The 25083-nt window shown below is 34.8% G+C and overlaps 1 pseudogene; it reads left to right on the top strand.

Annotated features, from left to right (window-relative positions):
* Positions 1-20100: 20100 nt before the first annotated feature.
* Positions 20101-25083, top strand: part of LOC141492119 (large ribosomal subunit protein eL18-like) — a 33071-nt pseudogene continuing 28088 nt past the window's right edge.

Consider the following 25083-nt stretch of genomic DNA (forward strand, 5'->3'; position numbering starts at 1 on the left):
GCCTCAGCTGCAGAGGGTTGATATCAGTGTCCATGAAACAGATGGTGAATCATAACTAAATCAAAAACTGCAACTCTTAAATGTTGAGGACTTTCAGTTTGGCTTCCAAAAAAGAGCCTTATAGAAAAGAAGTCAGTTCATATCCAGCTCCAAATTTCATTTCTACCACCCCTTGCACAAAAAGCCATTTTCAAATTCATTTAGTTAGGAATAAATGTTCATTTTTCTCCTCCACATTCAGCCCTGCACCCGGCCTCTTTCAAAAGGAGAAATGGAGTTTAGAAATGGAGTGACAAGTAAATATCATGACTCTTTCACAAGTGCTGATCTCAAGAGTATGAAAATTGACTTCAATCTCCCCACTACCTTTTTTTTTAAACTAAGAGATATTTAAGAATTTAAGGACATATTGAGAGGAAAATCATTTCTGTTCATTAAAATACATATTTATAATTCATTTTTACAAGAAAATGGTTCAGGAAAAAAATTAATATAACAAGAGATAGTATGGCCTGAAGGATATAGAGAATTAGAAACAGCAAACCTGCGGTGGCTAGGTGGCGCAGTGGATAAAGCACCGGCCCTGGAGTTAGGAGTACCTGGGTTCAAATCCGGTCTCAGACACTTAATAATTACTTAGTTGTGTGGCCTTGGGCAAGTCACTTAACCCCATTTGCCCTGCAAAAGCCTAAAAGAAAAACCCAGCAAACCTGAGTTCAAGTCTTGCTCTTGACATCTATCACAACTTTTATGACTACAATCTCCTTTATCTCTTAGTGTACTCAAGCAACTCACTAAGAATAGAAGTTTAAGTCAGTTTGCCCATCTGTCTGCATGGAAGGAATTTCCAAACCAAGGAATTCCCCATTCCAACACAATCGCTGGCCTAGATCAGAAAAAATAAAATAAGGATAAAAATTCCATGCTTCTTTGTCATGGTAAATTGCAACAATTCAACAATTTAATGGTCTTTATACTTGGCACAGAAAAAGAGTATAAAATTATTCACTAATTTAATAATCATGAAATTATACAAACCAGAATTTCAGATCCTGACCCTTAATACTAACCTTCAACTTAATCACTGGGACCTATGTCAAAGTGAAAATTTCTCCTAAAATTTGAGGAGAATAATATTTTATTATTAATATTAATGCTAATGTTAATATTATTAACAGTAAAATATCCCTTTACCTATTTACTTGTTTATTTATATATTTTTCCTGAGTTTCCTTTTTTCACCTTGGCTAGAAAGAGCTTTTATTAATGGTTCTGATCTCTATACTGGTGGTCAGGGAAGTTTTTTATCCGCTACATTAGTGCAACCTGAACTTGTTTGCTCCTACTTGCACAGTCCTGCAACCCTCCACATCTATATTTTTCATAGATAGTGCTGATGCCCTATCGCCTTTAGCTCTCCTGCATCTGAAATTCTCATACTCAAGTAATCCACCCATCTCCACTTCCCCCAACAGCAGGGGTTGTGACAGAGGCAGTCACTGGCTCTGACTCACTTTCATGGAATCCCCCAGGTGAGGACCTCATGGCTTGGGATCATTGTCTCTCTTGGATAGTAATGGACAGAACTCTGCTGCAGGTGGCACCCCTCATTCTGGTGAAGTCTACTGGGGTGGCCTTCCAGGCTAAGATCATTCAGGAGTTCAAATTCTTATTTAAATAGGATGTTGACCTTGAACTAGGTATATTAATGATAGAGAGGAGTGGGTGACAGAGACAGAGACAGAGATAGAGGCAGAGACAGACAAAACTTCAGGTTTTATAATAAGTGTTGGAGAGAGAGAGAGATATGAATACAAATGAGACATTGCCCAATATCAATACACTTACATTCCAGTGAAAGAAGCCAACTCTTATAGAGGTGTTGGGAAGTGAGTGGTCACAGATTAGAGTTTGTGGGGGAGTGGTGAGGATACTTCAGTGAGTCATATGAATTCTATCTTAGGCTAATTATCAATTCTACATTAATAACTAGAATTTGTATTGCTCTCCAAGATCTGTAAAGTTCTGTATGTATTTAGTATGTGTGTATGTGTAAAAGACACATATTCATTTATATCCATATATCTATATATGCATACACATAGATGAACTATATTAGGAGATAGGAAGGCTATGCATTCAAATGCCTCACCATTTTTAGCTTTTCTTCTATAACTGGATATTTTCCCATCACTAATTTTTTAGGTTTTTGCAAGGTGAATAGGGTTAAGTGGTTTGCCCAATGCCACACAGCTAGGTAATTATTAAGTGTCTGAGGCTGGATTTGAACTCAGCTACTCCTGACTTCAGGGCCAGTGTTCTATCCACTGCAACACCTAGCCGCCCCCCCCCCCCATCACAATTTTTAACTATGATGTTGCAAATACTGAGAACTCCCCCAGTGATCTGGCATAAGAATCTTTCTTCATTCTGATTTTCAATTAGTATCATCATCTAAACCAGAGAGTTTGTCTTTTTTTTTTTTATTAACACATTGATTTTAAGGAGTAGAAAAGGCAAGGAAGAAGAATTAATGAGGGAGTTCCAGACAATCGTGTGGAAAATTGCCTAACAAACTTCATATCACAATAAACAAAAGCCGATGCCAGAAATCGTAGTCTTGTTCATTTTTCTTCAGTCAAATCCAACAAGAAGATTGAAATTTATGAAGCATGTCGGTTTTTTAACTTTCCAAGTTGTTCTTAAGGACAAAAAGTCAAAGGAGGTTATTCAGTCATAAGCAACCTAATCACAGGATCTGGATTTCTATATGTTTAAAATTATTTTCACTGATCCCAAGAGTCCACTAAACAGAAAAATTCTGCTGTTTCCTCCTTCCAAATTCGAATGTTAGATACAGACCTTGTTCTCCGTACATTATCCTATGATACCTATTTAATTATCTTAAAGCTCACTAGCATAAGCATTTTTAAGAAATTAAATTCTTTGTAACATTAACAAAGCCAGTAGAGACGGAAATAGATTTTGTTACAAAATGTTAGCTTACGTATGAGATTTATTTTTTAGCTTACTATAGAAAATTAACCTTTAGATTTTTATTCTGTGCATGTGTTTTTGAATGATAATATTTGGAAGGGTTAGGGTTACACTGGGACCAGTTTTTATTACTGGACATTTTCTTTAAAAGCAACTTCAGTGAAACTTTGGAATAGCAGGAATATGACTTTTTATAGGTCATACTATAAAACCCCTTCAAAATAAATTGCAAAACCTCATATATTTATGAAGTATCTACACTGCCCAAGGTAGTAAGAGACTGTGATGGATGTGAGAGCTAAATAATACTCTTCCCTTGAAGTGTACGATGCAAAATTGGTCAACTCTACTACAATTAGGCACATTCTCAGATGCTTATGGTGTTAGTTGCCTAGATCACTGGAAGACTAAGTAATTTGTGTAAGTTTACACAGTTGAGATATGGCAAGGATGAGACTTGACTTCATGTATTCTTGATTTGAAGCCAAACTCTCCATCCTGTACAACACACAATTGCTTTAGTATAGAGGAAATGTCCTAAAGTGAGAGAAGCTGGATTTAAATCTCGTATCAATGAAGCATCAGCTCTGTAACTTTGGTTCCATACCCAAAGTGTTAGACTAGATCTATTCCTCCAGTGGGAGGAGAAGAAACATGTAATCAGCAATGGAATTGCTAATGGGTTCATGAAGTGTGTCCCTTGAACATGAAGTCCTGTGCTCATGTTCTTTTTTTTCTTTTTTTTAGGTTTTTGCAAAGCAAATGGAGTTAAGTGGCTTGCCCAAGGCCACACAGCTAGGTAACTGTGCTTATATTCTTTTTAGCCAATTGGTCATGAATAATTGGCAGTGAGCTCATTTATGCAATGAAGGTCTATGAGAAGTGATTCAGGTCAAGACTCCTCAGGGAGTCAGTTTTAGCCATTCTGAGAACACCTTACTCTTTTTTTATTATTACAGATTTTATTTATTTTGAGTTTTACAATTTTCCCTCAATCTTACTTTCCTCCCCCCACCCCCCTCCAGAAAGCAATTTTTCAGTCTTTACATTGTTTCCATGGTAAACATTGATCCAAATTGAGTGTGATGAGAGAGAAATCATATCCTTAAGGAAGAAACAAAAAAGTATAAGAGATAACAAGATCAGCCAATAAAATACCTGTTTTTTTCTAAATTAAAGGGAATAGTCCTTGACCTTTAGAACACCTTACTCTTAAGAGAACAGAAGAAATTTAGTATCCCCTACAGAGCATTGTATCATCTGTAACCAATCCTATACAAGGGAACTAGAAGAAGATGATGTTATTCAATGTTCATTGATCAGGAACTACAAAAAAAATCCACATAATGATTCCGAATATCATGAACAAGAAAAAAGTCTGGCTCTGGTGTGTAATAGGTTCTACTGATTGAGAATCATAATTATCACCTAGGCGAAGACCAAAAGAACTATAACTGACAAATTCAAATAACAATGAGACCGACTCAGACTGCCTTCCTGTAAACAGGAAAAAACTCTATTCCTGGAAGGAATAAAAGTTGAATAAAAGTCACATAAGCCAATATATTTGTTTAAACAAGGAGTCAGTGCTCTGACTTTACTCTAGATCTACATGGATAGAGTTGTTTTTAGAGGGATTAAAGGGTAAATGTACTTAGCAATATTCAAAACAGCCTAGAAAGTCCTAATATTCTTTGTTTCCATGTTTACATTCTCAAACTATAACATCTAAGTTTTATATTCCAAGACATTTCATCATATTAGCAACTTTTGAATACATACACATAATACTTTTCATATTGGTTCTAATTAATTAAGTTGTTCTAAAAGGGATTTAGTTTTGTTTCTTTTCAGAATAAAGAATGAGGGGTATTCCAGTGAAGATGGACTACTTCACCCAACACCCTTAAAATCTACATAACCAGGAGTCAGAAGAACTCCACAGTAGACAAGAAGTTATCTTTTTGATGCACTGTTACTTTTACAACAACTCTTTTGATCATGCTGGTTTTTAATAAGAGCAAGTGATTCACTAATTTTCAATCTTTTCCTCTTTTTTTTTGGCTCATTATGTACTGCCTACAAAAACGTCCATTTATTTTCTATGCTCAAAACTTTCATACTTCTCTCCTAACCATCATCCAATGTCTCTTTTGTATTTTGTAGTTAAACTCTGTGGGAAAAAAACCCACCTATCATATGTGCCTTCTCTTTCTCTTCTCTCACTTTTTTGCATTCTGGCTTCTGACATTCCAATGAAATGATTATCTCCAAAATTACTAAGATCTCTTGGATCCAAGTCAAAAGTTTTTTTCTCAATCTTTATTCCAACTGAACATTCTCTTCTGCTGGATATTCCCTTCTCTATAAGTTTTTGATTCACTACTTTCATGATTTTCTTTATACCTATATATATATGGTCCCTTTCTTCCCTTTGCTAGATCTTCCCCCATATCATGCCTTCTGACCATAGCATCCTTTAAATTGCCTGTTCTGGACTGTCTTCTCTCCTTTCTCTATAACACTTTACTTAGTGATTTCATCAGATTTCATGGCTTTAATTACCATCTTTATACAGATGATTCCCAAAACTACTTTTCTTGTCCCAATCTGTTTGCCAATCTCCTATCTGGTAACTCCAACTGCTTTTCAGACATTTCAAATAAGATATTCAATAGACTTCTTAACTTAATATTTTCAAGACAGAACTAATTAACTTTCTCCTTATCCTCCTTTCTCTATTACCATAGCAGGCAACATCAACCTTCTAATCCCTCAGACCAAGTGGCAAGGATACTTGCGGGATCCATCATAATCTGGTGTTGTCACACAGAGAGTAGAGATACAGGAAGGACAAGGAGCTGAAAGATAATTACAGATCAATGTTCAATACCACAGCAAGACAATGATGAGTATGAGGAAGGAGTGTACTAAAATGGGAATTGGTAGATCTTCCAAAGGAAGATGGTAAATATTAGAAACAAACAAATTATGCAAAAAACTAGCTTAACCTTGCTGAAGTACTTGTACTAGTCCTTGCTGTGATTTTTCCCTTTAATATTGTTGACTTTATTTCCAATGGGAACAAATCTCTCTGCATACAAACATCTGGGGAGAGAGAATAAAAAGTGATGATATCTTTGTTAACTGAACTTTTATGAAATTCCTTTTTCTATTTCTTACATGTTTTATAATTAATTGTCTCTAATTCAACTAATTACTGGGAACCCAATTTTTGCTGGTATTTTGGGATACCAGGTGAGGCAAGCGAACTACATATATTAACAGAGGAGTTAGAAATGATTCCAATTCATATAAGAGGGAAGAACTCTAAATATGGATTGATTGAAAAGTATTGCATATAAGATTCACTCTTCCAACATATGCATCTATTCAGTAACACATTTTGGACCAGATAATTATCTTATTCATTTCAGTGTTTCCTTTAGTCCCTAGCCCAGAGTCCTACATAAGTTGGATACTCAATAATAATTTATATTGGCAAATCAAATATTACTTTAAAAAGTCATATATTCTTCTTGCTTTTAAAAAATTGGAAAAGCTTTTCTCTTCCTTATACCCATAAAAAATTCTCAACAATCAAGCCTGAAATTAATCTTGTCCTCATATTACTAACTACTCTCTAACTACCATGCCCCATTGGTTGTTCTCCATTTATAATTATTCTAAAATATTCACTATAGTGATTTTTTATTCAACCAGAATTTCAAACTTCAGCACAAATGATAACATAAGTGCAGAGTCTCATCATTATGGATATTAGGAAGGAATATTTCCCACAATAGTGCCTTCAGTAAAATTTCCATAATTGTAATGCAAAAATTGTTTCTTGTTCACAGGTAAAGTCAAAATTTTATTTTTTTAGTTTTTTTGCAAGGCAATGTGGTTAAAGTGACTTGCCCAAGGCTACACAGCTAGGTAATCATTAAGTGTCTGAGGCCCAATTTGAACTCAGGTACTCCTGACTCCAGGGTCGGTGCTCTGTCCACTGCACCATCTAGCCGTCCCCATATCAAAATTATTTTAATGATTCTTACTTATGGAAAGCAAAAAATTAGAAGAAGGACCAAATCATGTATCTATAATTGTATGTTCTTTCACATATATATGTATGTAGGTATGGATAAACACATGTATGCATATGCAATAATTATATATGCAAACACATTTGTGCAAGATTTGTGTGAGTTTGGTGTTTTGGATATTAATATTCATAATATATCTATAAATATCAAAATTTCAAGCCTGAATAATTCACAAAGAACTGTCCATATTGGTGCAGAGAGTAATAAGGGTGAAAACTAAATGTTGCATGTCTGCATGAGGGAAAGAGTTGGTTTGAGAGGTTCCAAGAGTCCTTCCTATTTTGATAGAGTAAAAACACAATTCTGAATACTAATAAAAATTTGATGAAAAAAGAAACAATTTAAGAGCCAGACATATATATATATGTATATATATATATATATATATATATATATATATATATACATATATATATGACTCCCCCAGACACACCTAACTTTCAGTTTTCTTCCCTAGATCTTTGAGAGATTTCCTCTTGAATAAGATTAGAGATACTTTTGTTAGATCTAAGAAATCTTTTTCCCAATAGTAAAGTTCATTCATTCTATTCCTTGTCTAGTGCATTCTAATATGTTTAACTTCTCTGTTTTCTGTTTGGTATATACTTGGATTTATTCACTATTCACCATTTGGCATGGACTTTTCTGTAATTAGCTTTTGAGGAAGAGAATCAAATATTTGGATATAGACTTTGATTACTTTTTTTCTTTATTAAGGAATAGTGAAAAGAAAACAGTTTGAACTCATGAAAAATAATTTCTTTTGATTCACACTATAGGGAGTGGGGAGGATGGAGACAGATGTAGTTTTAGTTCAGCATCCCCTCTCTAAGGAAAATAGATTTGACCAGCCTTGTTGAGAGGAGGAGCAATATTTCTATGTTATTTATCAAAATTTCCCTATAAATTATATTTAGACAATAAATGTTCCAGTGACCTACATGAGCAAAACACACGCACATTTTTCATTATGTATATTTTATTTATATTTAGCTCTATATGCTTATTTATTCACTATTTATAAATGGAGAGAGGGAGAGTTAGAGAGAGAAAGAGAGAGAAAGGGGGAGAGAGATAGAGAGAGAGAGAGAGAGAGAGAGAGAGTAGAGTTAGAGTGAGCAAGGATGTGACCTTAAATATATATATATATATATATATATATATATATATATATATTATATAATATATTTTACTATATCTACTACATTTATATCCATCTGTCAATTGATCAATCAACAGATGAATAAGTAAGAGTTTAAAAGTTGCTTTTAATGATATGTTTCATTAATTATTGGGCATCTGCTACACATAAGGTGAAAAACATAGCTATATAGTGAAAAGAGTTTTGGATTGAATCTCGGTTAAAATTCCAGATTTTTTACTTGGCTATCTTTGTACCCTTCAAAAAAGTCACTTCATTTATCTGGGTATAAAACTGATTTCCTCATTGGTAAAGTCAGAAGGTTGGACTTCAGGAAGACTGATGTCTTTTAAAACTTTGAATTTATGGAATTATGAACTACTTTCTTAAAGATTCAGAAAAACATTGTGGAATAATTTCAGAATTTTTTCATGAATTGCCTCCCTCTCCTCTTCTGTCAACCAGAGTGAATAAAAAAAGTTCATGATATGCTTAAAAATTGTCTCTGGGATTGCTTCTTCCCTACTGTGCTGCTGTGAACAAAGAATTGATGAAAAATTTTTATCTAAACAATACCTGTCTTATTTCCCAGACTGTGATATCTGTGAGTTCATCCTGTAGTTGGAGAGAGAGAAAGGAAAAATCTATTGTTTCAAAAACAATTTACTCATTTCAGCAGTATCACATGCCATTTGCTATATTTAAATAATCTCCTGTTTCCTCAATTCATTAAAACAATCACTCTTCAGTTTCCACAATGTGTAGCAAACAGTGATTATTGATTAATTCTCTTTGTTATGATCACAAACACAGTATTTGTAGTGCTAAGCACATTAAACATTAAGAGAAAATGAAGTAGCTCAACCTCCAAAGAAAATTTGGGGAATAAGGAGAGTGATTGCTATGATTCATTGGAGAGAGTACATTTATAGGGAACTTGTTTTGGGGGTATTTTCTAAATTCTGATCACATTTTATTTTACTGACAGTCTTTATTTATGCCTCATTTCCTTTTAAATGAGTTTTTCCTACCCAAGATAAATAACTTTATTAGTGTTATAAAATATAATAGGATTTATCAGAACCCTGGAATTATATCCTGCTGTCATGAGCATTTCAGAATAAAAGGAATAGTCTTGCGGCTTTATCTATTTGGAACTCTTACTGAAATTCCTAATTGTATTTTCTGAAATGAAGTGTCTTTCTAAGGCTTTAAGTAAAAAAAAACTGACAAAAAGCCTTTTGTTTTTCTTGCTGGTTTAAAAAAATTCTATCTATGGATATATCTATAGCTATATTCAGATTCAGAGAAGTGAAAAGGATTAATAAAAAATTTCCTTTTGGAGAAATGAATGCAGACATACTTAATATTTTTGCAAATACTGATAAAGGCACTCTAAGGACCATGGGATTTGACTTGCAGGTGAAAATTCCCATCTGGATTCTCTCCATCATTAGAAGGTGAGTACTTGAGAGCAGTGGTTCTCTTATTTTTCTATCTTTATAAACAATGCATAGTTCACAGTAAGTGCTTAATGAATATTTTCCATTCATCTCATTCATTTAATAAATATCTATGAAGATCTTTTAAAATTTCTCTTATCAACATGTGGGTATGTTGTATCTTTGATTCCAGAGGAAAATATTTTGCAATTAACATAAGAATGTTATTTTAGAGCTAAGGTGATGATCTTCCACTTTTTTATAATTTTGATCAACCCACAATTTAGTTGATATAGAGCAGTTCCAAGGAGGAGTTGGGCATAAAGACTTCCAATTATTTGTCAAAGGTTACATAAACAACAAGTGACAGAGCTAAGATTTGAACTAAGGTTGTACTGACTCCAGGATCAGTTGTCATATTCCAAGTGTCATATTTCTGCATGTGTGACTTTATGTGTGTGTGTGTATGTGCCTTTGTATGAATGTGTGTTACATATGACACTCTATTGGAGATAGTTACAACACTTATGTGATGCCTACTTTCAAAATAAAACAAGGATTCCCAGAACTATTGTGAATTTGACTTTGGTCAAAGAAGCAATGTTAGATTCAGAGTTAGAAGAACTGGGTTCAATTCCTGAGTTAACCAGTGAAATGTTTGAGCCCTTGATCATTTGTTTTACTTCTTGAGACCTCATTTTTCATCAAGGTAAAATAGGAGTTAGACTTAATGAGTCCTAAGTTTCCTTCTCACTTTTAGTCTGTAAATCTATCATTAATGATATCTCTTAGTATAGAATAAGTTTCAGGGCACTTAATTTAATTATTATTTTATTGTCCCTGCAGAATAATAGATATAGATATCTGTGAACTGATAAAATGAGAGAAAACATCCAGAAATGAATGCAAATGAAAAAAATCATTTGTAAAAACATTAGGATTTCATTCTGAGACATAAAATTCTAATGATTTGTCAACACATCAGACACATTTAAAAGACAAAATGTAAGACCCAGTATACACTCTGCAGGGACATTAGACATTAGCTGATGAGCTGTAATGAAGCTACACCATTGCCATGTTTTTGGGCAGTCACAATTCATTGCCACTACTGCTACAGCTGGGGGGGCAATCCATGGAACAGAAATGGGTTTTGTGTTTGGCAACACCCAGCTTGGGTTAGCTTACAGTCTGCCAGATCCCCTATACAGGTTGTCTATGACTTTTCAAACATTAGTTCACATAGCTGGCATTGGAAAAATGTGATCATTAGTGCTTTGAGTTGTAGGGAAATCATTCTAATATGTTCCAGGCAAATTGGTCTTCAATCTCTTTTCTTTTTAAAACAATTCCTGATGCCTCTTACATAAGGCCTCCCAACCCCCAAATTGTATTTACTTTGAGACTATTTTTATATTTACTCTCCTATATCTATTTATCTTCCCTCTCCCTGTAGAATGTAATCTCTTTGAGACCAGAGAATGATTAATTTTTGTCTTTGTATTCCTAGTGATTTCCTTGGCTTCCAGTATAGTAGGTGTTTAATAAATGCTTAAGGAATAGAGCAATGGAATAATCCAATTTAATTTCATGATCCTTAACTAATGTTTTAAAATTATTACATCATTACCAAGGAAAAGAAGGAATCTGTAAAGAAGACAAGAGATTTCATAGATTTTTCTATTTGAAGAAAACAATATACTCAGTATATTGTCCCAGAACTAAAGTATGACTATCTCTTTAGTGAGATTCAAGAACACCATCAATGCACACTAGAAAAATCAAGTGGAAGAACGCACCTTTTGCATGGATTAAGACATGATACTATAAGGAAAACCCATTATGATATAGACTGGGGTACATCTCTTGGTCAGGTGATGCAAATGAAAAATGAGCTGGCCCTAAAATTTGGTAGGGTATTATGAGTATTCTTGGGCAAAGGAGAAACTTCAATTTTAGAGTGGAGCTAGTTTTTAGGTGGTCCAATAGCTCGAGTGCTGGACCTGGAATTAGAAAAACCTAAGTTCAAATCTAGCCTTAGATACTTACCATCTGTATAATGCTGGGCAAATCATGTAACCTCTTTGTCTTAAACCACTGGAGAAGGAAATGAGAAACCGATCCAGTGCCTTTGCCAAGAAAATCCCATGTACAATATGATCCATGTGGCCATAAGAAGTCAGACATAACTAAAAGACAAAATATTTCTTAAGTCTTATTTTTTTAATAGGAATACCTTTTAATAGGTCTATTTTCAAATAAGGGCAATATATATGTGTGTCTTTGTTCAGAGGAATCCTATCTGAAGACCACTTTGAACCAAAGGAATCCCAATAATATAATAATTAAGAACAATAACTACAATTTTAAGAGCTCTACCACATGGAGAAAGGGAATTGTTTTTGACCATGGTTAATGAGATAAAGGGAACATGGTAGAAGAGTTGAGTGGGGTCAATCAGCACGTGCTAGGGGGTGTACTTCCATGTTATATAGAACTTTAAAAGCACAATTTGGTCTATTCTGGCAAACACACATTAAATGTCTACTATGTACCTGGTGTTGAACAAAGTTGAGTTGGTAACTTATAGACTCCACTGACCATCCTTTGGTGCAAATAGTAAGTAAACAGTAATAGACTTTTTTTTTCAGAAAGTGTATATATGAATTCTTCAGTGGTTGAAGTTCTTACTAAATAATGATAGTTTGCAGCAATAAGAGCTAATTGAACTGATTGGGAGATATGGAACAGATTGGGCACATTTGGAAAATTGTGTCATGGCTTCTCACTTCAATAAGACATCTTTTCTTTTTAGCACCAATATCAAGGTGGCAAATTGTCCTATTCCAAACTGCAAAAGACCCAAGGAGCAAAGATTATACTGGATTAAATTCAGCTGTAGAATAGTGCTGAAAGCGAAAAGTGTGGTGTCATCACAGGGGTGGACAGAAGATTATAGATGGATAGATGATAGATGAATGGATTAATGGATAGATCGATGGATGGATGGATGGATGGATGAATGGATGAATGAATGACAGATAGACAAGTATAGATATAGACAGACAGATGAGAGATAGATAGGTAGATAGATAGATATAGATAGATGATAGATATTAGGACTGATGATGAGAGAGACTGAGAGATAGAGAGACAGAAACAGAGGCAGGGAGAGACAACAAAAAGACAGACTGAATTCATTTCTGGAGACAGAAAATAACAACTTCGAATAATATGAAAATGTTGATAAGATAATTTGTGAGCAATCTTGTTGCACCATGGCCTAGACTCGAGATTTCAAATATCTTTCCCTTCCATTAAAATAGGTTTCTTTAGGGAAGGAATGGTTTCATTTTTGTCTAAATATCCTCAGTCCTTAGTATAGTTTCTGGCCTATAGACTGAACTATTTGAGGAAGACAATACACTCAGTACATTGTCCCAGCACAAGAGTATTAGTGTCTCTTTACTGAGATTCAAGACCACCAATAATCCACACAAGGAAAAAATCAAGTGGAAGAATTCACATTTTCTATCATTTGTTCCTTATTTTCTTGATTTAGGCTGGAGAATCTTGGTTTAAGCCCTCATCTTTCTACTTAGCTACCTGTATGTTCTTAAGCAAAGTATTTTAACCCATCTGGGCATCAATTTCTCCATCTATAAAATTAAAGGCCTGTACTCCATTTCCCTCTAAAGCTTTCAGGTCTGATCTATTATAACTCTGATCCATTTGGAGCTTAGGATCTAATCTAATTAAACTGATTTTCCAATTATGAATGGAGACATAAGTGAGATGAAATAAAAAGCTACAATCAGAGATTTCTGGGGCAGGGCCAAAATGGTAGCTTGAAGCTAACCTAGTCTTGGAGCCTTTCCCTACCAAAGATAAATGAAGCCTCTACTCTGGCATTCCCACTACAGATCCCACCAAGAAAAAGAGAAGATTCAAACAAGTTTTCAACTGTAGACATCATGGAGGGTCTTCTGTGAAGGTCTGTCTTTTTAGGGGGAAATGGGAAGTAAAGTCCAGGAGGTGGGAAGGGTGGAGTCAGCAAGAGGCTTTAGCCATAGTGTAGAACAGGTCCCAACAGCTTAATAATAACAGAGGTTCTGGCAGCCAGCAGGGAGGTTCCGACCCTAAACAAAGTTTGAACCCTGAAAACACTGGGGAAAAAAGACAGGACTGGGTTGGGAACAATCCTCTGTTAAGTAAGAACCTGGACATAAAAAATGGGAAAAAAAAGCTAAAATCAAACAAGAATAATTCTCAGAATATCAGGGTGGAAACAAGTAACCCTAGAAGAGGGAGAGAATAGAAAAAAAAAGCAATGCTTGAGAAACTATAAGCTACCTTACCTAATAGGGGAACTGACAAACTTGATCTCCTATCTCCTTGGATAGGCTAAAGCTTTCCATCCAGGTCTAAAATTTAAAAATGAGTCAAAAATACCTAGAATCCTTTAGAATCTCAAAAAAATCCTGTCTTCTACAAGAAGCCTTTCCCAGTCCCTTCCCTTATTCTACTGCTACCTTCCATTGATTTTCTCATACATTTATGTATTTTATACATACCTTACATATATATTTACAGTAATTTATATATTGTCTCTTGAATTATAATGTATGTTCTTTGAAAGCAAGGACAATCTTTTTGGTTTTCTAGATATCCCAGTACTTTATACAGAATAGGAACTTTAGTCTGAAATTGCAAAGAAAATGACAGAGATTGTTAAAGTCCTTACCCATACTATACCCACAAGTGTAAGAGTAGTGATATTTCTGAATGTCATTGCCATAAACTCAGTTGTGCTAATTAGCTTTATGGAAAACCAGATTCAGACAGTATTTCAGGAATGTATAGCAATCACGTTTGCAGACATGACCTTTTACGATGAATGTGGTACTGGGATCCAGATCGAATCCCAACTGTGTTCTGTGAACTCTTTGCTCACTACCCTAACCGACATTGCCCATTTCACTCTGAGCTCCAAGAGCACTTATAAACTAGGGCAGATGAGTTTTCATTTGATGCCATCCTTTATTGGGTGAATCTTTAACTACTTCATATCTACCCAGGAGTTGTAAGCCCTTTGAGAGTTAGTACTTTAACATATGTTTTCCTCTGTATTTTCTATCAGATCTAACCAACACAGGATGACTGTGTATGCCAGACATTCCTATGTTAATGAGCAGGAACTATACTTCCAAATGGAGAAAATAATACTAATGATAATAGTATAAATAATAATACTACACAGATGGTCTAATCAACTCATTTACATAAATCTTGACCAGATCATTAACCTTTTGTAACACTAGTCCAAGATAGATAGATAGGTAGATAGATAGATAACTTCTCCATGGCCTTCTTGTGGCTAAAATATTTTAATATTCCAGGGTAAGAAGTTCTTATGGAAATTCTAGGTTGAAATATAATTTTATTGAAATTTGAAAACAATGAACAAAACTAGAAAAGGAATGTAAAGGGGATACAAATATACATACCTTGTGTTATATGTGCATTTGCACATATATGAATGAGACATCTACATGCATGTACACATGTATATATTTACACACATGTGGGCGTACATTTAATGCAAAGATAACTATAATTCTTATCTTTCACTGTTTATTTCAAGGAATGTTAGAACTCTTTAAACAAACATTTCTTTGAATAATCAGCTGGATCTCTATTAAATTTGAGCAGTGAACTGTTTAACACCATCACAACAGAGAGAGGAAATGTATAATTTTTGTTAGAGTTTATTTTAACTCTTCCCTTTAATTGTTAATTGGTCTTTCCTGGACGACACAGATAATTATGTTATTATTACTTTTTTTTCATTTCATAATATCTCTTCTTCAATGAACACTCTGCCTGGAAGAACACCATGTTCAAGCCAAGGGACAAGGAGTTTAGTAATTAGAAGAAATCTCAGTGCAAACTCATGAACCATTGCTAGAACATTAAGATGTACTCAGGCCAGAGCTCCCACTAGAAATAACTAGCTAATTACTGTTGGAATAAAAATGCCATAAGTTGTTTTTCTCCTTGTTTCTGAGGGATAAGTTACAAAGCAGTAACAATCCTAAAGAGTATTATTTATTGTAGTGGAATGGTTAATAATTAATTTGCCAAATGTAACTCACAAAATAAAGGTGAGAAAAAGAACCTATATATTCAATCAAAACATGAAAGATAGGAATCAAAAATAGAAACTGCATATATTAACTCAACAAAGGCCCACCTTCTTAAAGAGGTTCCTTCTCTTAAGTATTGTGAAAAATAGCAACATGGTGTAACAGAGTGATAGTTTCCGTTTGGGAAGAATCGGGTTCCGATTTTGGCTCTGAAAGTAGCTGAATGACTCTGGCCTGGTTTTTTACTCTCTAGGATGTATCTACTCATTCATAGATGCATTATAATTTGTTTCTGTAGAAGGACACAGAAATCTCTACAGCACCAAAAGCACACACCCTTCAAATATTTATTTGTTATTTTTATTGATTAGTCATTTTCAGTTGTGTCTAACTTTTCATATTCCAATGTAATTGGTTTCTCTTTTTAGATGCACTTCTAACACTAACACTCTTAGTTTAGAATGGACGGTTAGAGGATACGAGGTACTCAAAAGTAATTGAATATTTAATAGAAGATGGTTTTCTGCACTGTATAGAAATTTGATAAGAGTAAAATTATTTTCTCTGGAGTTTTTCTCTTCATATAGAACTGGGTCTGGTCATCAGGACAGGATGGGTGTGAATTTCATGGTCATTGGTGTGATCTTCAGAAATACACCAAAATTTGAGAGTTCACCTCCAATGGTTGGATTTTTATGCCCCTAAATGGCCAGGAAACTGTGTCAAGGAAGTTGGGGCAAATCAGATTGAAGAAGAAGATCTTCTTTTAGGCAAAGAAGAGGGTCCTAGATATGTTTTGAGTTGGAAGAAAGAAGCAGCATCAATAAAATGCTGAGCCTATCAAACCTTTCTAATCCTATGTACTTTATTTTATCCATTTAAAACATTATTCAGTAAACCGCCAAAGGGGTGTAGGACACTCAAAAAAAAAATAATGAACCCTACCTTAGAGGAAGATGCAATAACTTCAGTTGGTTATTATTTCTCCTTTGTTTTCGAAGAGGACCATGACAGAGAGGTGATGCCTTGATATGGAAGTGAGTCGGATTTAAGTGAGGGATCGCTGTCCAGGCTCATATTCACCTCCAGAACCATATGGGTCTAGTGATCAGATATGGATCAGGATGATTTGATATGACCATGGATGCAGTGGGAGTCCTTGACCATTTTAAAATTTTATTTATTTATTTTCATCCATATACACAAGTATATTTCCAAGTAACAAAATTTCCCTCCACCTTCCTTCCCATTCACCCCTCAGCAGGGAACAATTAGTCATTTTTTGGCATGAGGTAGGATTAAGGGGAAAAGATGAATAAGAGATAATTTTCATAAAGTGTTCATCAGATTTGGAAGGGTTTTTTTTCTGTGTGTTTTGTTTTGTTTTGTTTTTCCTCCTATAAGAAGCACTGTGGTGAAGTGAATACTTCATCAGTCCTGGAGTCAGGAAAACATGAGTTTTAATTTTGCTTTAGACACTTATTAACTGTTTGATCTTAGATAAATATAAATCACTTAATCTCTAAACGTCAGTTTTCTAATTTATAAAATGGAAATACTAATCATTCCCCTACAGAGTTGTTATGAGAATAAAAGAAAGTGGAGTATTTTGAGAAGTGTTTTGCAAACCTTAAGGCTCTAAAGAAATCATCATCATCATTTTCCAATAATTTTATTATTTTTATTAATGTTATTGTTATTATGATTGTTTGAATATGTTTGAGAGGTAGTATGTCTTAATGGATGAATGAATTGCTTCAAAGTCAGGAAGACCTGCACTGAATATCTGCCTCTAGAATACTATGCCTAGAGTCAGGACAGAGTTTCCTCAACTATAAAATGGGGGTAATAATAGCAAATACCACCTAGGTTGTTGTGAGGATCAAATGAAATATTATTTAAAAAGAGCTTAGCACAAAGCAGGGTGCTTAACAAATTCTGTTTAATAAAAGGATAAATTTTTTATTAATAAATTCATCATATTGCCTATTTGATCCTGAATAAGACATTTAACCTCTCAATAACCCCAGGAAAGTTTCTAAGATTATAAATTGAAGAGTACTTCTAATCTTCTCTAGGAGAGGCAGTTCATTACTGATAGCTGCTAACAAAGATGTAATCATAACCACTGAAATAGATGAGAAGTAATCAAATGGATGGATGGATGGATGGATAGTTGGAAAGATAGAAAAAGAGAGATAGAAAAATAGATAGATGATAGAAAATTGATAGATAATAGATGTAGAAAGACAGAAAAATAAATTAACAGAAAAAACATATGGATAGAAAAATTAATAGAAAATTATATAGAAAAACAGATAGAAAAAAAGATAAACAGAAAAGGTGTATTAGATAGATGATAAAAAGAAAGAGATTTTTTTCCCCTCACCTTTGCATTTTTAATAGAAGGTAGCAAAAAGATGGACAAATAGGCTCCATATATACAATTTGAACTTAGAGTTGAAAGCATTCATATAACTCTTGGTTAATTCAAAGAAGAACATACATCAGATTTCAAGTTGACTCATTGACTTTCAAGATGTACCATTAACTTCAGATTCCATGAAGCTAATAACTTTGAGTAAGGTGCCAGGGAGCTGGCCTAAGTCCATCCATCCACAGAGAAGGAAATATTGTTCACATCCAGACCTGAAACCATTCTTAATAAAAGTAGATAGAAAAGTCACTGTTGAAATTAACAGACAATGCATCTCTAAGGCCAAAGGGTCATAGGCCACAAAAAATGACAGTGACAAACTCTCAAACAAGTTCCAGTAAGCAATGATCATTTTTATTGATACTTTATTTTATTTTTCCAATTACATGATATGAAAGTTTTTCAACATTCATCTACTTGCATACTTATATTGTACCCTTTTCTTCTACCCTCCCTTCCTTCTCCCTCCTCTTAACAGTGAACAGTCTAGTGAAAACTGTACATGTTTATTTGTGTTCAACACATTTACATATTAGGCATTTTGTGTATGAGGAATTAAGAATAATGGGGAAAAAGAAAACCATGAAATATGAAGGAAAAATATAAGAGAATTTTAAAAAAAATGAACATAATGGTCATCCAGATTAGGTATTTTTTGCTTTATTTTGCTCTATCTCATCTGGATGCAGATGGTATTGTCCATAACAAGGCTCCCAGGGCTGTCCGACCTCTTTGGATATTGCAAGGAGCCGAATCTATCATAGTTGATTAACTTACAACGTAGTTGTTAATGTGTATAACATTGATTATGCTTCATTCTGTTCCCTTTGCTCAGCATCAGATCCTGTAACTTATTCCATGATTCTCTAGAGTTAAACCATTTATGGTTTCTTAAGGAACAATAATAATCCAACTTGTTTAGCCATTCCTCAATGGATGAGCATCCCATCAACTTCTAATACTTTGTCACTATAAAAGAAACTGCTACAAATATACTGGACCATATTGGATTTTCCTCATTTTTAGGATTTCTTCTGGATAGAGACTGAGTATTTATATTGCTGGATTGGTTTTTATTTCATTTTGTTCCATATTGCTCTCCAGAATGATTGAATCAGTTCTCAACACCACCAAAGTATCAGCAATGATCTAGATATTAGCTTTTATCTTTTACACAATTTTGCTAACAAACTGCTCTGACATTGTCATTTACTTCCATATCCCTTCTGAACATTGATCATTATACTGAATACCAAGAGGTTTTATCAACTTCCAGTTCCCATCTTTTGATGCTGTTGATTTCTTACCTGGGAATCCCTAGGGGAAGAAAAATATTCTTTCAGATTAAGTCAATTTTACCCAAACAAATGTTTTAAGAATCATGTTATTGTAGGTAGAGTTTAAGTGAGGAAAATATGGATAAAATAATTTATTTGTAGGAAAACATGTACCCACACAAACCAAGAAATAAGTATGGTTCAGCAGTCTATGTTAAAAAAAAATGCCTCCATTGGTGCACATCATCAGGACTTCTATCTATAAACCTATAGCATTTTTTATGAATTCTTTTTTTGTTGTTTTTGCAAGGCAATGAGGTTAAGTGACTTGCACAAGGCCACAACAGTTAGGTAATTATTAAATGTCTGAGATCAAATTTGAGCTCATTTCCTCCTGACTGCAGGGCTGGTTCTCTATCCACTGCATCACCTATCTGACCCCTATTAACCTTTAGTATTAAGAGAGTTTCCCGAACACTAGAGAGATTAAGTGATTGCTCAGGAGTAAACAGTTAATATGTTATCAGGTTAGAGGCAGCAAGTTGTCTAGGTGGATGGAGCATTTGGGCTGGATTCAGGAAGAGCTGAATCCAAATTCAACTTCAAAAACTTACTGTAAGAGGGTTTATGGAAAATTATGTCAAAATGTGCTTGCCCAGAGTTCATCGGTATTGTATGCCAATTTCATGATGGCACATGTGCCCTCATTCTGGATAATGGATGATGCTCTCAAGCTTTCCCAGGTACTGATGGGAGTGAAACAAGATTGTAGGCTTGCTCCCATGCTTTTAATTGTGATAATTTTAGTCACATTATGAAATGCCTTCCATGAAGATGAATATGGTATCAAAGGTCATCTACTGAAAAATTCTTCATCTTGAAAAAGCTACAAGTCAAGACTAGAGAGGATGGGTTGTTATTGTAAGATTTTTTTTTTTGTTTGCAGATGACTGATCCCTCAATGTAGCCATTGAAGTTGAAATACAACAAAGTATGGGTTTATTCTCTGCTGTTTGTGATAATTTTGGCCTAACAATTCATACAAAGAAGCAAAGGTACTCCATCACATGTGAAACCATTGGTTAAAGCAAATGGAAAAGTTTTGAATGCTATGGATAAGTTTGCTTTCCTTGGCACTATACTTTCCAGAGATGTAAACATTGATCATGAGGTTGACACAAGTCTTGCCAAGCTAGTTCAATGTTTGGGAGGCTCTGGAGGAAAGTATGGGAGAGAAGATGTATTAAACTGACCACCAAACTGAAGGTAAATGGAGATTTTGTATTGACCTCATTGCATAGGAATCTAGATAGTTTACCAGTTACCTGCCGGGAAACTGAATCTCTACCTTTGGAGTTCTCTTCGGAAGACTCTGAAGACCACCTGGCAAGGTCCTTTCATTTCTTTTCTTTTTTTTGGCAAGTCAATGGAGTTGAGTGAGTTGCCCAAGGTCACACAATTAGGTAATTATGAAGTTTCTGTGGTCAAATTTGAACTGAGGTTCTCCTGACTCCAGGGCTAGTGTGCTATCCACTGAGCAACTTAGCTGCCCCATGGCAATGTCCATTCTTGAGCGAATTACCAAGCATTCAAATTCTGCCTCAGAAATCAGTTGATTGTCAAATACACACTTAACAAAAAATTCCATTTTGTGGAGAACACACAGGATAAGAACTCACAGGTGGCTCAGTTAAAAAAAATGATATGAGAGTTCACATAAGAACTTTAGAATTGGGGGTGGCTAGATGGCACAGTGGATAGAGCACTGGACCTGGAGTCAGGAGTACCTGAGTTCAAATCCAGCCTCAAACACTTCATAATTACCTAGCTGTGTGGCCTTGGGCAAGCCACTTAAACCCATTGCCTTGCAAAAAAAAAAAGGACTAAAAAAAAAACCTTTGGAATTGATGGTGCACCATAGGAGACAGGCACAAGACCACCAGCATGGGTTGCCGTCATTAGAGAAGATAGTGTGGTCTATGAGCAAGGCAAAATTGAAGTAACTCAAAGCAAACATGAGAGAATCCACCCCAAATGTTTTCACATGACCTATTTGTGCTGAACCTGTTTTAGAGCATTCCAAGTTCCTATAGGTATGATCAAAGTTGAACACAATGCAACTTGACTCTAGCATAATAACATCATTTTGGTGCTCTTTGAAAGTAAAGGACAACAATCAATGACCTTGGGGAAGTTGCTTAATCCTCTTTTCCTCGATTTCCTCTCTGCACAATGATCTAGAAAAGAAAATGATAAAACATTTCAACACCCTTGCCAAGAAACTTACAAATGGAGTCAAAGAGTCAAACAAAACAATTGAATAGAAAAAAAAAATTCTAGCCTACTTCTTAATCGAGTACACCATACTGCCTCCCTTTTTTTGTTTTGTTTGTTTCCTTATACTGTATAAGACAGTAAGATATGATATAAGAGAAAAAATGTTGACCCTAGAATTAAGAAGTTCTGATTTCAAATCTTATGTTAAGCACTACCTGTTTGCTTGGGCCAATCCCTTCTAAGTCTTCATTTATGGTTCTCTCGCTCTCTCTCTCTCTCTCTCTCTCTCTCTCTCTCTCGCTCGCTCTGTCTGTCTCTCTTCCCCTCCCCTCTTTCTCTGTCTCTGTCTGTCTGTCTGTCTCTCTCTCACATACATACAAACACACACACAGACACACACAGACACACACACACACTCACTCTCATTCTTTCTGCTCTCTCTCTCTCCCTTTTACTCTCTGTCTCTGTCTCTCATTTTAGAAGTAATGGGAATATGTGAAAATTCACTAATTACAAGTTAATGAAACTATCTCCTTCTTCCCTCCCTCCTTCCTTCTTTCCTTTCTTCATTCCTTCATTTCTTCATTTTTTTCCTTCTTTCCCTCTTCCTTGCTCTTTTTCTTTCTTTCTCTTCCTTTCTGCTTTTCCTTCCTTTCTTTTTTCTTTATTTCTCTCCTTTCATTCTTTTTCTTTCTCTCTATTTCCTTCCTTCCTCCCTTCCTTCTTTGCTCTTTTTCTATTTCCCTTTCCCTCTTTTCTGTCTATTCCGTTCTTCTTTCCTTTCTTTCTTTTTCTTGCTCTCCTTTCATGCTTTCTTTCTTCTTTCTTTCTCTCCTTTCTTTTTCATCTATTTCCTTCTTCCTTCCATTCCCTCCCTCCTCTCTCTCTCTCTCTCTCTTTCTCTCTCTCTCTCTCTCTCTCTCTCTCTCTCTCTCTCTCTCTCTCTCTCCCTCTCCCTCCCTCCCTCCCTCCCTCCCTCTCTTTCTTTCTCTCTTTCTTTCCTTCTTTCATCTTTTTTGACTAAAGGTACAGTGGAAACTCCTGGTCTATTCTCACTGCTGATCAACATCAACAACAAAAAAATCTTTGTTCCCCTTTGCTTTTTTCCAACTTTAGACAGATTCACTCCTTAAGAATCCTGTCACCCCCTTCCCCGCTTCAAGGCGTTATGATACTGATGTCAGAGTTAAGCTTCAGTTCTGTTGCAGTTCAGAACTCTCAAACTCAAGTGATAAACTACTATCTGCCATCTCCCCCAACATCACTGGATTAAAGGTATGCATGACCTTTTTTCTATGACTCAAAGATGTGAGTACACTTACAAAGACTATCTATTAACTCCCTCAACATTGTAATTTCTCCATTTTACGAGATACCATATGCATTAATATATAGTCATAGATACAATCTTCTCCCTAGATCAGACATGCAGAGAACTGGGAGCTTTCTGAGAGCAAGGGTGCAAATCAGAGAAAAAATAATGCAAAGAGAATTGGTATTTGTTTGGAGCATTCTCTGAGCCACTTGAATTCCTACTTTGAGGGAATTCTTTTTTAATATTTTGTTTGTTTCCTCTGTAATTGAGCAGAATATATTTCTATGTAGTTATTTTATTGTTTCATCTTTTTAAAAGTTGTTTATGGTAAGATGACAGTATCAAAAATACTATAGAATCATTGAAATGAAAAATTTTACCAGTTAATCGAGATGTAACCTTGATTTAGTGAACCTTTAGAGGCATTGCTGAATTTCAGTAAAACGGCTTCATAATTAGTGATCCCTCCCTCCTCTCCCACAACTACATATATATATATATATATATATATATATATATATATATATATATACATACTCAGAACTGTTTCTAGAACACTATCTTGCCTGTGGTCTTATAAATGATACTCATTCTAATGCCATCCAGAGGCTGCATCCCTCAATTTCCTATTAGTTACCTGATGTTTTGATGAATGCTAGTATCCCTGAATGAATTTTAGCAGGCATATGAATACCTGTTGTAGTTCAGGCTTTAGAAAAACAAAATGGTTGTGTAGGGTTATTCACTATGCCTATGAGGTCTGCCTTCTATGTGGAACTGCAAAACAAAAGTACTGATCACAACAGAATCAGAGAATTTGATAATAATTTGAGTATTTGTGAAATTAGTGGATCAACAGTAACATTCTCCTATTTCGTAAAAAAAAAAAAACAATTCTCTGAAAAGAAGCATCTTGCCTAGCAAAGGAAAAAAATTATTTTGTTTTAGATAGGAAAATTGGAAATATGCATATGGGCTTTAAGGTTTATAAAGCAGTTTGCATATGTTATCCCATTTGAGTTTCACAAAGATGAGAAACTGATGAGGCAAACAGGGCTGTGAGAGGTGAAGCAAGTGATTTGCATAGGGTCACACAGCTAAGAAGCATTTTAGCATTTGCACTTTAATCTTTGTAACTCCAAAACCAATATTCTCTATATTCATTTCTCCACCTATTTGTCTTTCTTTCATAGTCTTGTGGGGGAAAATGGAGAAATATAGGCCACATTATAATATAATCAGTTGGAGTTAAATCTGGCTGATAACTTGACTCAAAGAAGAGTCATTATTTGTTCAATGTCGCCTTGGAAGGACATCTCTAATGGAACATGTGGAGATTAGTGTTTGGACTTATGCTCTCCATTATTTTGGATAAAGGCACTACTGGAAAAAAATAGCAACTTGTAAGATAGCTTTTAAAGGGAGTTTCATAAGACATCAAGTTGCCACCAATTTTTTATGACATAAAATCGAAATTAGGGACCAACCTAAGTAGGCCTGTTCCCATTTAAAGCTTTCAACTATTTCAGATACTTAATGTACATTGAATTGGAGTTGAACAGTCTATTCTGCTCTAGAAAGTGGCTTACTCTAGGTTTTAAGTTAAAAGCATGGGCTTAATTGCTTTGAGATTCAGTATCCAGGTCTTGAAGAACCAGGTTTTATAAGAAGAAATAAGTACTGAATTGGAATTTCTAAGATATCTGACAAAATTAAACCAGTCTCTGTGTTTGTTAATCTTGGGAAGGCAAAGTTAAAAATTAACTTAATCCTACCCTCTAAGAGTTTAGATTCTTTTTGCAGTGAATATCATATACACATTAAAGCAGTCAATAAAATGGAATTTCTAGGGACAAGAGAGGATGCTAAAAATAGGGATCATCAGAACAGACCTCAGGTAGGAGGTTACACTTGAGCTGAGGTTCTTAGGGATCTAGAAATTCCA

This window comes from Macrotis lagotis, chromosome 6 (genome assembly GCF_037893015.1).
Source record: "Macrotis lagotis isolate mMagLag1 chromosome 6, bilby.v1.9.chrom.fasta, whole genome shotgun sequence".
NCBI classification, from domain to species: domain Eukaryota; kingdom Metazoa; phylum Chordata; class Mammalia; order Peramelemorphia; family Peramelidae; genus Macrotis; species Macrotis lagotis.